This window comes from Erinaceus europaeus, chromosome 5 (assembly GCF_950295315.1).
Source record: "Erinaceus europaeus chromosome 5, mEriEur2.1, whole genome shotgun sequence".
In the NCBI taxonomy this organism is placed as follows: Eukaryota; Metazoa; Chordata; class Mammalia; order Eulipotyphla; family Erinaceidae; genus Erinaceus; species Erinaceus europaeus.
In genome coordinates this window covers 46,009,817-46,022,089 of record NC_080166.1, presented here as the reverse complement: position 1 = coordinate 46,022,089, position 12,273 = coordinate 46,009,817, and the positions used below count along the sequence as shown (strand labels likewise).

General features: G+C 45.6%; 1 protein-coding gene across 5 annotated transcripts in view; it reads left to right on the top strand.

Moving 5' to 3' along the window:
• The first annotated feature begins 5,264 nt into the window (after positions 1 to 5,264).
• The window catches only part of ERBIN (erbb2 interacting protein), a 127,992-nt gene continuing 120,983 nt past the window's right edge, over positions 5,265 to 12,273 (top strand). For 4 of the 5 annotated variants that reach the window (XM_060191272.1, XM_060191271.1, XM_007523491.3 and 1 more), the window contains exon 1: positions 5,265 to 6,269. The gene's annotated coding sequence lies outside the window, so the exon portion shown is untranslated. Of the gene's footprint in view, positions 6,270 to 6,438; positions 6,516 to 12,273 lie in introns of those variants that run through there. The other variant, XM_060191270.1, reaches the window with a different exon arrangement.

The following is a 12,273-nucleotide window of genomic DNA, read 5'->3' as shown; positions in this document are numbered from 1 at the left end:
ATGCTATAAGGTTGTTTTTTTTAGTTCTTTTAAAAAATTAGATTTATTTCTTAACAAAAGAGAGAGACAGAGTCTCATTTCGGGATATGTAATTCTGGGGATCAAACTTGGGACCTCACTACAGTCCAACTATTTATCTACAGTGCCACCTCCTAGACCACTAATTTTAGCTTTTTAAAAAAATATATTTATTTTGTTGCCCTTTTTTTAAAAAAGTATTTTATTTATTTTATTTTTGAGAGAGATGCAGAGAAAGACAGAGAAACACCAGAGCTCTACTCAGCTAGGCTTATGGTGGTGGTGGTGGGGGGGATTGAACCTGGGACTTCGGAGCCTCAGGCATGACAGCCTCTTTGCATAACCACTGTGCTATTATCTATCCCTGCCCACCCTTGTTGTTTTATTGTTGTAGTTATTATTGTTGTCATCGTTATTGGATAGGACAGAAATGGAGAGAGGAGGGGAAGACAGATGGGGAGAGAAAGATAGACACCTGCAGACCTGCTTCACAGCTTGTGAAGCGACACCCCTGCAGGTGGGGAGCCGGGATCTCGAACCAGGATCCTTACTCGGGTCCTTGTGCTTTGTGCCACCTGTGCTTAACGGGCTGCGCTACTGCCCGGCTCCCATTTTAGCTCTTAAGCATTAACATTTCTTTTTCAGGTAACTGACACTCTTGTTCAGGAGGTGACACAGCGGTTAGAGCATTGGGCTTAAAAGTATCAGGTCTTTGAGAATAGCCCCTGGCATCACACATGCCAGAGCGACACTTTGGTTCTCGTGTCATTAAATAAATAAATCTTAAAAATAAACAAATAAGCAAAAACAAAACAAGCAGATAAAAAGTTGACACTGGAAAGTGGGAGGGGAAGATAGCATAAGGGTTAGACAGAAAGACTTCCATGCCTGAGGTTACAAATGTTCCTGATTCAATTCCAGGCACCACCATAATCCAGAGTTGAACAGTACTCTGGTAAATAAATAAACAACAGGCAAAATAACTCCCTTGGATAGTGTGCTACTTTGCCAGGTGCTCAACCCACATTTTGATCCTGACCCCTACTGCACTGAAGGAAGTACTTTGATGCTTTGGTCTCTTTCACTTTTTCTTAAAAAACAAAAACAAACAAACAAACAAAAGAAACAGAAAACAGTAGACACTCTGACTTCTTGTATTGTCAAGGGGCTTGTTTAGAAGTAAAATGGGAAAGCCCATTCCTGCTAAAAATACTTTAATGTATTTTGATCTAATCAATCTCATGCTCCTACACTTAACATTCTAACTCTATTCTAGACCGATGATTAATTTTTCCTCTAATACTACTGTGATAGAAACTGCTTTCAGGAAATCAATTCTTTACTAAGTGCTGAGAAACATAGGTAAGACTGATCATTTTAAATTCCCCCCTTTTCTTCTGCTAGTTTTGTCCCCACAGTACTACTTGGGGAGTTCCTATGGGAAAATGATAAGGAGATGCTTTAAAAACATGGATTGGCACTCTACTGAGATGAATTCCCAAGCCCCAAGGTGGATGCTGCGTACTTTCTCCTGGAATGTTTCCATCTTTAGGGCGCTCCTTCAGACTGATGGTTTATCTCTAGTAAACAATTCCTTTTCTGAACCCAGCAATTGGGAAAGGGAATCCCAAAGAAAGAATTCCCTATCTTTCAGAGAGAATCACAAAGCTATACAGTCCATAAATAGCTACACTATCCATAAATACTTATTAGCTTACTTTTTTTTTTTTTTAACCAGAGCGCTGCTCAATTTTGGTTATCGGTGGTGGTGGGGGATTGAACCTGGAACTTTGGAGCCTCAGGCATAAGAGTTTCTTTGCATAACCATTATACTATCTACTCACCCATCCTCCCTTTAGTTTACTCTCTGAAGTGGTCCTGGAGTTCATTTAAAAAGTCAGGATTTGTTTAAAGTTGAGTCTTAATTCACCTTTTTAGTCAAAATTGATTACATTTCATTCAAGGTCCTATGGGAAGAGTTTCAAAGAAACTTAATCTGCAAAGGATGGAACAGGAATGCTTTGTGGTTGAGCACACATTACGTGGATCTCTCTCCCTCTCTACTTTCCCCTTTCCTCTCAATTTCTCCATCTCTATCCAATAATAAATTAAAACACAATTTAAAAATTATATATATATATAAAAAAAAGACAGGAGTTGGGCGGTAGTGCAGCGGGTTAAGCACGCCTGGCTCAAAGCTCAAGGACCAGTTAGGATCCTGGTTCAAGACCCGGGCTCCCCACCTGCAGGGCAGTCACTTCACAGGCTGTGAAGCAGGTCTACAGGCGTCTCTCTGTCTCTCTTCCTCTCTATCTCCCCCTTCTCTCTCAATTTCTCTATGTCTCTATCCAATAACAAATAAAAAAAAATAAAAAAGACTAAATGGAAGAGTTGGCTATCTCTGTATTTGTTGTTCATATAGTTAGAACTAAGTCAGCGATGAATAGCAAAGATGAATCTATTTCTGACCACTGAATAGTGGAGCATAATTGTTACTTTACCATCTTTATGAACACAGAGACAGCATTCCTTCTTATGGTAGTTTATAAAGGGATTATTAAAGAAATATTTGACAAAATGACTCATATTGGTAAGTACATTCTGGTTCCCATCATTGTAAGACTAACATTTAATAAGACTTGTTTAACAATCAAATGTGGAGGCCTGGGAGTTGGCACAGTGGATAAAATTGTTGTACTTCAAAGTATGAGGCTTCAAGTTCAACTTTCAACATTGCTTGTGCTAGAGTGATTTTATAGTTTCTTCCCTGACCTCCATAAATAAATATGTAATCTTAAAAAAAATCATATGGGGAATGCTTTAATACTTTTCCAATATTGCTCCAAGGAATGAAACCACATTTCCCTCACCTACTTAATCAGTATCAACTCATGTTATCTCTATGTACCTTCCTATCAAAAGCTGCTTTGGGGAAACAATCTGATGAATTAGGTAGAAATGACTAATACGGCTTAAAATATTACCTTTCCCAGGACGATTGCTTTATGCCAGAGAAAGGAACTATTCAGAGATTAAACTATAGAGGCACAACTTCAGGTGAGTTGGAGGAGTTGTTTTTGGCTAGAGGGATTTTTCTTTTTCAGAATTTATTTTAATTTTACACATCAAAGTTTCACTTAAGACACACAAAGAGAGGAGAGAGACTTCAGAGCAACAGTCAGGTTCATGGAGTGCTGGGGATGGAACAGGGAACCTCACAGGGAACCTGAAGCTCTGCCAGGTGAGACATTTTCCCAGCTGTTACAGGAACTTTTTTTTTCTCAGGTAAATGGTAACTTGCCAGATTGTATAATAAAGGATAAACAAACAAACAACAAACAGCCAGGGCCATGATAATTCCTAATCTAAGGACCTGGCAGGGTTTTGTGTACTCACTGATTTATTTTGCGGTGAGGATAAATTTATTTGAATTGTTGGTACCATACTTAAACAAGATTGGAATGTACCTCAGAACAAAGGCAACATTAGAATCCCAAAATCTAGCTGACATTTAACTGTCATAGGAGACACTCCACCTTTCGTTGTTTTAACAGAGTGACCCTTTTGGTTCAGACTTATTACAACCAAGTTCTGATCAAGCTCCAAAATAGCTTTTTTCCCCTTCTTCTTCCTTTTCTTTTGGTTTCTTCGTTTTTGTTTACCAGAGAACTGGTCATTTCTAGCTTATGGCGGTGTAGGTGACTGAACCTGGGACTTCAGAAGTCCCAGCATGGAAGTCTTTTACATAACCTCATCACCCTCTTACTGGTTTTTGAAAGTAGGAAGTCTTTCTGTTGACAGTTAAAAATAGCTAGTACAACATGTTAGCTTTAGATTGTATATAGTGGCTAACAATCATATCCCCATAAAATGGAGAAAATAACTTTGTATCACCACTAGTTTACCTGACTGCGGCTTCCTGCTTACTAGTTCCTGCTACCACTGGTTCAGTACTGACTAAGCCTGAACATTCGGGCTTCTGCTCTCCGCCAAGGAGAAACCTGTGTCAAGTCCAGCAATCCCAGAAGTGGTTGAAATGCCCCCTTTCCGAATCAAGTCGTGGCTATCCGAGGAGGTATTTGAAGTATTTGTCACTAGCATAAAACCCACGTAGGTAAGGACTACTTGGATAGACTTTGTGAGCTCCTGCCTTTGGATGGAAGCCAAGACTCTTCTGTCGGGCACACGGCTCTTTATTTAAACTTGGTAATAAATAATTATCGTTGGGAAACACAGACGGAAGAACTGAAGCCGCGACTGCAGGGATACCGAGACTCGTTACCGTCCCCGCACACGGTTAAGTACCGCAGAGACGGGGGGGGGGGCGGGGAGCGGCCTGTTCCGTATCTGTTACGTTCCATCTCCGGGGAAAACAAGGCCGTCTCGCCTGCTAACCAGCTTTAAGCAGAAACTGCGAAAACTGTGCGGCGTTGCGGCCGAGGCGCCTGAAGCCTTCCGTGCGGACCCAGTGAGCGCGGACCCGGGCGGGTGGCTCCTGGGGCCAGAGGTGCCCCAACGCCCGCGCCCGCCGAAGCCGCTGGGGCCGGGCAGCCTGTGGCGCAGTCGGCGTGTACGTCCCCTGCGGAGCCTCCGCTCCCTCTTAACAAAGGCTCGATCTCGAGGCCGTTTCGCGGGCCATTTTTCTCTCTTCCCGCGCCAGCTTTGTCTCCCGGCCCGGGCAAGGCTGAGGACTGGAGGAGCCCCGGCGGCTCTGCTGGGAGCGAGCTCGAGGCCCCGGGCCGGCGTGGGAACCCCCTGCCGACCTGCGGCTGCGGTTTCCTGCGAACCGAGCGCGCCATCAGAGGAAGTTGGAGCGCTGCACTTGAGACCGATACCTGCAGCCTTCAGATCGAGGCCGGCTGTGAACTCTTCGCGCCGCTTGCGGGGACACAAAGAAACTCCCTCGCTCCCGGGCCGCACAGACCTGGGTGGGGGCTCGGGGCCGCGGGGTCGGCCGGCCAGGTGCCGGCGACGGGAGAGCCGGGGGCGAGGCCTCTCCGTGCCGGTGCGGGCGCGGGCCTCAAGCCCCGCCTCGCACGCGAAGCCCCGGCCGCCGCCGGCCCCGCCCCCCGGCCGCCGGCCCCCGGCCCGCACCGCCCCCCGCGCGCCGTGACTGGCTCGCGCCGGCCTGCAGCCGGGCTGTGGGTCGTAGGGGCGAAGCCGGCGGGAGGCCGCCCCGCCCCTCCGCGAAACCGCCGCGCGCAGCCTCCTCGCCCAGGCCGGCGGGGCGGTGGCGCTGTTGCTGTCGCGGCCTGTGAGGCAGTAAACCCCCCTCGGCCTCGGCCCCCTTCCTCCTCCTTTCTCTCAGCTCCGTCTCCTCCCCTCCCCTCGCAGTCTCGCGCGCGGGTGAATGTGGCGCGGCGGCGCGGGACGCAGCCGAGGCCCCTGCCGAGGCCCCGCCGGCTCGTGAGGACGCCGGGTCGCCGGCCGCCCCCGGCCCCTGCGCTCCCTCAGGGAGCCGCCGCCGCTGGGGGAGAAGAGCGCGGAGGGGAGCCAAGGGACGGCGGTGGGAAAGGCGCGGGGGGGAGCAGAAGGCTCGAGGACTAGTAGAGAAGGCGGGGAGGGACGGACGGAAGGACGGACGACCCGACGGACGGCCGGGAGAGCGGGCAGCCATCGAGCCTGCGGGCCGACTGCGGCGGCGGCGGCGGCGCGAGCGAAGGGCGCGGCAGGCGCTCTCGAGACAATAACCTCGCCGCCCGGCTCCGGGGGCGGCGGCGAGGAGGTGGCGGCCTAGCGCGGCCGAGGCTCGCCCCGCGCCCCGGTGGCTTCTCTACCTGGGCCGCGGGGCTTCGGGCGCCGTCGGGTGTGCGTGGCGCGCCGGTCCGCGGGGGCCGGAGCCGGAGCCTGTCGGCGGACACCCCCGCCTCCGCCCTCCCCCTCCGGGGCGCGCGGAGCTGGTTTTCCGGGTTCCCCTGGACCGAGCTGGATCCTGCTTCTCGCCGAGGCAGGAAGTGAGTTTCGCACGGTAATTCCGGGCGGTGTCACGAGTGAAAAGTTTTTTTTTTTTTTTTGGTAATATTCGGCGGAGACCCGAGTCGGGGCTGGGAAACTCTTGCAAAACTCAAGAGCAGAAGCCCCTCCCGCTCCGCATCCCCCATCGGAGCCACTGCGGCGGGGGCCGCCGCACAGCCGCCCGCCCTCCCGGGGGGAGAAGAAGTTCGCCCGGATCGCGAGTGACCGACGAAGGAAGGAAATCATGTCAGGCGAAGCCTTGAGAGAGCTGCCCTGAGACTCCGGCCGGCCGGAAGGTAATTTTCGCCCCAAAGTGTCGAGAAGTCAAGCTCCTGAGTCAGAAAAGAGAGGCTCCTCCGCCACTAACACCTCTACCCCCCTCCTCCCTCCCTCCTCCCCTCCCCTCCCCTCCCCTCCCCTCCCCTCCCCTCCCCTCCCCTCCCCTCACTTGCTTGGAATTCTTTTTCCTAACGTCAAATGTTCTTTTTTGGAAGAACTGATTCCTCCCCCGTCTGCCCACCCTCTGGACCCCTGTAGAGGCGGTAAGATCGCGGTGGGACGAAAAGTTTTATCGGAAGAAAAGGGCTTTTGTTCAGTGCCAGCTGAGAGGTCTGAGTGTCCTGGAATACAGACAGTTTATTCGGTGGCTGAACCTGGCAGCTTTTGTTTTGGTAGAAAGTTAGGTCTCCGCAGCGAGTCATCTGCCGAGATGGCTGCCACATTCATTTGTTTATACTGTGTCTATACGGGGTGTTTGACTTGCACGTCGGTCGCCTAGAGAGAGCTTCATTTTTTAGTTCCGACTTGTGGAAATATATTTCAGTGAGGTTTATAAACGGAAACTTTGGCCATTACTAGTCGTTTTTCTCGAGGAATGTATTTCTCCCGTGACTTTTTCTGTTTGTTTTCTGCAGAACCTTTTAACACTTCTATGCTGGGTTTTCCCTGTAGTTGATCTACCAGGAAGAAAAAAAGGGAATACATTTCTGGCTAAAGAGAGAGCATTAAAAGGATAGTTACAAACTGGCAAGCAAGCAAGCAAGCAAGCAAGCAGACAAAAACCACCTCTGAGTAGTTTTGACTTGTTAGTAGTTCTCCCCTCCCCCAACTCAGACAGAAGTGTGTGGATGGATGGAAGAGAAGAAGAAACACCCTTGAAACGATTTTTTAATGGGAATTGAGTTGATGGTGATAAACAGCTGTGCTTCTTGAATAATGCAATATTTACATTTTTTGTGTTGGCCCAAATGTTTTGGGTGTTTTTGCGTAATAAATGATAGGAACCCACTCTGGGAGCAGGAATGAGTGCAGCATGGGAGACATTCCACTACTCTGAGTTATAAACACTTGTGAGCCAATCAGTAAGCAGCCTTTAGAGGCCAAACTCGTTTTGGTCGCAGCAAACAAGCAGTTTAAGTTTCTCTTATCCTCTCTTCTCTCTTCGTGCATGTATCTTTTTTTTTTTTATTTTTTATAATTTAGTGTATCCCAAGTACTTTTGTGTTCAAGAAGGGTGAAAAAAGACACTTTTTAAAAATTTACTTTTTATTAGTGATTTCATAATGGCTTACAAGTTTACAGAGCTCCACACCACACCCACCACCAAAGAATACTGTGCTTTTGGATTAATAAGTATGCTAGTCTTTTGACAGGTACATCTTTATTACAAGTTGATGTTTTGTTTGCCTGTATTACCTCAAGAGAGATAACTGACTTTCTTTAGTTCAAAGACGAGGGAAAATTGGTTTTGAAGAGCAAAATCTAATTTTCAGAAGCGTTTTAAGTGCTTTTTTTTTTTAAGCAAACTTAAAAAAAATTTTATTCCCTTTTGTTGCCCTTGCTTTTTATTGTTGTTGTAGTTATTACTGTTCTTGTTATTGATGAAGTTGTTGTTGGATAGGACAGAGAGAAATGGAGAGAGGAGGGGAAGACAGGGTGAGAGAAAGATAAGACACCTGCAGACCTGCTTCACCGCCTGTGAAGCGACTCCCCTGCAGGTAGGGAGCCGGGGGCTCGAACCGGGAGCTTTACGCCTGTTCCTGCGCTTTGCGCCACCTGCGCTCAACCCAGTGCACTACCGCCCGATGCCCAAGTACTTTTTTTTTTTTTTTAATGTGTCACTTTGCAATGATGTTTCCCTGTTGGTAGGTATCTACATGTAAAATTATTGAAATCACTGTTATTTAGATACAGTTCTTTGATTTTTGTTTCTTTAGATTCACACGCTTTAAAAACTGAGATATTCTCCTTCCTAGTTGTCTTTGATTCCTTTTTTTTCCTCAAAAAGGCAATTTTTGCTTTGCTATGTTTAGAATTTTGTTAGCGCTGAGTTAGCCTAGTGAATTTTTTTTTTTAATCTTTAAACTTTTTTTAAATCTTTCTTTATTGGATAGAGACAGCCAGAAATTGAGAGGGAAGGATTGATAGGGAGAGAAATAGACACCTGCAGCCCTGATTCATCACTCGCAAAGCTTTCCCACTGCAGGTGTGGGGGGGGAGGCTTGAACCCGGGTCCTTGTGCTCTGTAACATGTGTGCTCAACCAGGTACACCACCACTCCGCTTTTTTAAGGCTTTTTACTGTTGTCAGACTTTGTAAATATTTTCAGCGTCTTATTTAAAACATGACAATGGCTTGAAAACAAGTTTTTAAAATGATGATGTATTTAAATAACTTCTTGTGTATTTTAGTATTTTTTGGATTATCACTGATTAAATTTAGATTATTTTTAAAGTGGTTATATCTCAAAAAATACTTGAGTACTTAAAGTACTTAGGAGTTCTCAACAGTGATAAATTTGATGCTTTGACACTAATTAATTCAAGCACACAGTTATACTACCTTGCTGCTTGTGATCAAGCTTTTTGCAAATTTGATGTATGAAAAGCTTCTGGAGGTTCAAACAGGGAAACCCAGTTCCTAAAGCATGTTATTTCTTGAGGAGGTAGTAACAATAATGACATTCTCTAAAGTTATTTTAGAGATGGCAGTACTGGACTGTTGGTAGTAAACTGTACCATGCTTTAGGAAACATACTTTATTTTTTTCAGGAAATTAGGTAGGTAGTTAGGATTTTATTTAAAATATTTATTTATTTATTTATTTTAACAAGCCACTCACTGTTCAGCTCTGGTTTACGGTGGTGCAGGAGATTAAACCTAGGACTTCAGAGCCTCAGGCACAAGAGTCTCTTTGTATAACCATTTTGCTATCTACCCCAGTCCTAAAAAAAATAATTTTTTATAGTTAACATGATATAGAGTTTATGCTGTTTTGGCGATGTTCACTGAGTTTGGGATTGTGAGAGTTTGACTGATGTTGGCTAGCAAAGTAATTTTCTTTCCTCTTTTTTTTAAATTCATTATTTTTATTTTATAGAGGAGGGAGAGATAGTGACAAAGACACTTCAGCATCACTTTACCTGCAGGTAGGGGCTGGGCTGCTTAGTAATGTGTGGTCAGCTAGCCTCATTTTTTTTTTTTAATTGTTATCTAGATTCTCTTTAAATACACGTTGTTGCTTACATTTTCATTTGACTCCTATGTACTCAATTCTCTGTCGGCTACCTGCTTTTTTAAGTTTTTTTTTTTTTCCTCCCTCGCCCTTGGGCACACCTGGGTTACAAACTGTCCGTGTCTTGTTCTATACCTTTCCTGGCAGTGTTTATGGTACCGGCTTTTAGCTGTTCACAATAAATTGGCCTGTTTTTGAATGCAGTTTACTTTTGTCATAGAAAAATGTGTACACAAATTATGCTCTGCAGTATGTGTGTCTGAATTTTCTGAGGATATAAGCTCAGAACGTGTGCCTCCTGATTTTTCTGTTTCATTCTACATGATTTGTTTCTTGCCTTTATCATCTAGATGCCTGCCATCATTAAAACCTGATGTATATAGCACCCATTTTTTTTGGATTTATCTTTTGGCTTTTTCTGTCTTACATTTCCTAATCCTAAGAGGGGAAAAAAAGTCTAGCTATTCAGCTTTCATTAACAATTCATTTAGCTTTCTACTTGGATAGTTTCATTTATTTCCCCTATTTTCTGCGTGCTAAACTATTGTTTCTTAATTATATTTTGCCCTTCCCTTATTTTACTAGATTACTTGAATACTAAATACCTCCTAAAACACTGTGGAATATGAATTATTTCATATTCACATTCAAAGATTATTTCATCAGTCAATTCCATTTATTTTTTAGTATTTATTCATTTATGTATTTTTGCCTACAGAGTTATCGCTGGGGCTCACTGCCTGTACTAGGAATCCACTGCTCCTGGAGGCCATTTTTCCCATTTTGTTGCCCTTGTTATTGTTATTGTTGCTGTTGTTGTTGAATAGGACAGAGAAAACGAGAAAGGAGGGGAAGAGAGAGGGGGGAAAGACACCTACAGCTCTGCTTCACTGCTTGTGAAGTGACTTCCCTGCAGGTGGGGAGCGGGGGCTGGAACCAGGCTCCTCATGATGGTCTGGGTCTTGCGCTTTAACCTGCTGTGCTACTGCCTGAACCCCACTTCCATTTATTTTTATTTATTTTTAAATCTGTATTTATTTATTGGGTAGAGACTCCCAGAAATTGAGAGGGAAGGGGGTGGTAGGAAGGGAGAGAGGTAGAGAGAGACACCTGTAGCCCTGCTTTACCACTTGCAAAGCTTTCCCCTTGCAGGTGGGAACCGGGGGCTTGAACCTGGGTCCTTGAACATTGTAATATGTATGCTCAACGAAGTGCGCCACCACCTGGCCGCTCCGTTTATTTTTTTAAAGATTGGGGGCCGGGTTGTAGCTCAGTGGGTTCAGCACACTTGGCGCAAAGCACAAGGACCAGAGTAAGAGATGCCGGTTCGAGCCCCTGGCTCCCCACCTGCAGGGGAGTCGCTTTTGCGAGCGGTGAAACAGGTCTGCAGGTGTCTTTCTCTCCCCCTCTCTGTCTTCCCCTCCTCTCTCCATTTCTCTGTCCTATCCAACAATAACAACAGCTTTAACAACAATAAAAATTTAAAAAAAGATTTATTAATGGAGGGTGGAGAGAGAGAGGAAAGCAGGTATCACTCTGGCACATGTGCTTCAGGGGTTGAACTCAGAACCTCATACTTAAGAATCTAACACCTGGGAGTCTGGTGGTAGTGCAGTGGGTAAAGCACAGGTGGCTCAAAGTGCAAGGACAGGCATAAGGATCCCTGTTTGAGCGCCCGGCTCCCCACCTGCGGGGGAGTTGCTTCATAAGCCGTTAAGCAGGTCTGCAGGTGTCTATCTTTCTCTCGCCTTCTCTGTCTTCCCCTCTTCTCTCCATTTCTCTCTGTCCTATCCAACAACTACAACAATAATAACTACAACAGTAAAACAACAAGAGCAACAAAAGGGAATAAATAAAAAAAATAAAAAAGAATCTAAGGCCTTACTGTGCCACTTCCTAGGCCACTTTTTTTTTTAAAGACAGAAACAGAGACAGTGAAAGAGACCACGGTACCAGAGTTTCCTTTGATGCAGTGGGGGCTGGACTTGAACCTGAATCACACAATGACAAAGCGATTCAAGTGAACTGTTTTACTGGTTTACCATTTTTTTGTTTGTTTGTTTAATTTACTTTACTTGAGAATAAGAGACAGTTTCACATATGAGAGAGAAAAAAATAATCCAGATCACCACTTCCATTTATACAGTGCCAGGGTTTGAATAGGGAGCCTCAGACCTGCAAGCCCTGCATTCTGCCAGCTAAGCTGCCTTCCTAACTGCCATTATTATTATTACTGACTCCTTCCCATTCTTTTTTTTTTTTTTTTTTTGCCTCCGGGGATATTGTTGGGGCTTGGTGCCTGCACTAGGAATCCACTGCTCCTGGAGGCCAATTTTTTCCTTCTGTTACCCTTATTTATCATTGTTTGTTGTTATTATTGTTGTTATTGCTGTCATTGTTGTTGGATAGGACAGAGAAATCGAGAGAGGAGGGGAAGACAGACAGAGAGAAAGACAGACACCTGCAGACCTGCTTCACCGCTTGTGAAGTGACCCCCCTGTAGGTGGGGAATCTGCTGCTAGAACTGGATCCCCGCAGGAGTCCTTGCGCTTTTGCTCTTAACCCGCTTCTTAATTCATTCTTTTTATTTCAGAAAGAGACTAGACACCACAGTACCAAAGCTTTCCTTGGTACCTTGTAACTCCATGGGCTTCCAGGGTGAAAATCCTAGCCTTACACATGGAAAAACATATGCCCTACCAAGCACACACACACAACACCTCCCTCCTAGAGCATCTGTCTGGCTGTATGTGTTGCTGGTGATGAACCTGGGCTTTGAGGTTTGTA